General features: G+C 43.7%; 1 protein-coding gene across 1 annotated transcript in view; it reads right to left on the reverse strand.

Annotated features, from left to right (window-relative positions):
* LOC102762753 (cytochrome b-c1 complex subunit 1, mitochondrial) overlaps positions 1–1,670 on the reverse strand; it is a 23,693-nt gene that overhangs the window by 16,732 nt on the left and 5,291 nt on the right. The window lies entirely within an intron of this gene.

Raw genomic sequence — 1,670 nt, forward strand, 5'->3', positions numbered from 1 at the left:
CGCTATAGGAAACGCTGAGGCTCGCTCTTGACTTTCAGGGGATTGTTTTCAGGAAGCAGCACATGTGCAAACAACCCACTCTCTTTCCTGACAACGACCCTCTGCCCGCGGCGAGCTCCTCTCACTGGTAAGGACGGAGGCCGCCGCTCAGACGCTGGACGTTTACATTGAGGAAGCACCTTCGTTCACACTTAACAGAAGTTTAAATCGGACCTGAGCACTGAACACGCCGTGTCCCTGATGCCCAATGAGAGGCTCTTACGATTTCCTGTGTAGCCTCCTGCGCTGGAAACAAACCGCACCCCCCCCCCCAGGGTCACACACGCTTCGTCTTTTAATTTACTATTCGTTCCGAGTTGATTTAAATTACATCCTGGCCTAGCTGGTTTGCTCAGTGGATGGAGCGGTCAGCCTGCCGACTGAAGGGTCCCAGGGTCGCGATTCCTTCTGGTCAAGGGCACATGCCTGGGATTCAGGCTCGGTTCCCAGTAGGGGGCAGCGTGCACTAGGCAGCTGATCAATGATTCTCTCTCATCATTGATGTTTCTATCTCTTTCTTCCTTCCTCTCTGAAGTCAATAAAAATATATTTCAAAAAAATTCTCACATCTACTTTCCTGAGATACTGATGTACAACCATACGTCCTAAGTTCTTAGATGAACATCTATTTCACTTGACATCTTGGAAAGAGGCATTAAAGTCCGTGGTATCCTTTGACTACAACTGCAGCACCCTCTCTGGCTTTCTCCTTACAATCTAGGGCAGTGGTTCTCAACCGTGGCTGCACATTAGAATCACCTGGGAATCTTTTTAAAATCCTGATTTCTGGCCGAAACCGGTTTGGCTCAGTGGAGAGAGCGTCGGCCTGCGGACTGAAAGGTCCCAGGTTCGATTCCGGTCAAGGGCATGTACCTGGGTTGCGGGCACATCTCCAGTGGGGAGTGTGCAGGAGGCAGCTGATCGATGTTCCTCTCTCATCGATGTTTCTAACTCTCTATCCCTCTCCCTTCCTCTCTGTAAAAAATCAATAAAATATATTTAAAAAAAAAAAAAAAATCCTGATTTCTGGGCCTCATCCTCCGGAAATTCTGTTTCTTTGTTACTAATGTTGTGGCCCCGCCCCATCACAAAGAAACAGCATCTTCTAGCACGTGAAATACTAGGTGTACCAGTTAATAATGCGGACTTTTTTCAATAGATGGAGTTACACATATGATGATACATATGTGGTTTGATATGTCTGCTATTTTGTTGTATTGACAGCAAGCTTCAAAACTTCATGTGTCAAATTTTCTGAAGGTATTAACATCATAGACATTTTTACACTTAAAAATGTTGAATTTCAGGAAGTTTTAATTCATTATTTTGAAGTAAAGTGCTGCTGAAAATGATCATATACTTTGGGAAGCTGTAAAAGTGATGATTTCGATGTGAAAGACAAAGATGTCCATGTCAACTGGAAAAAGTTTGAAGACCAACAATTCCAAGCATTATTGGATGGAGATGTGTGTCAAACTCAAAAACAACTTGCAGAAAGATTAAACGTTGCTCAGCAAACAATTTCTGATTGTTTACAAGTAATGGGAAAGATTTTAAAGAAAGGAAAATGGGTGCACATCAACTGAACAAAAGACAAATGGAAAACCGAAAAGTCATCAGTAAAATGTTGC

Source organism: Myotis davidii, unplaced genomic scaffold, assembly GCF_000327345.1.
Source record: "Myotis davidii unplaced genomic scaffold, ASM32734v1 scaffold663, whole genome shotgun sequence".
Taxonomy (NCBI): domain Eukaryota; kingdom Metazoa; phylum Chordata; class Mammalia; order Chiroptera; family Vespertilionidae; genus Myotis; species Myotis davidii.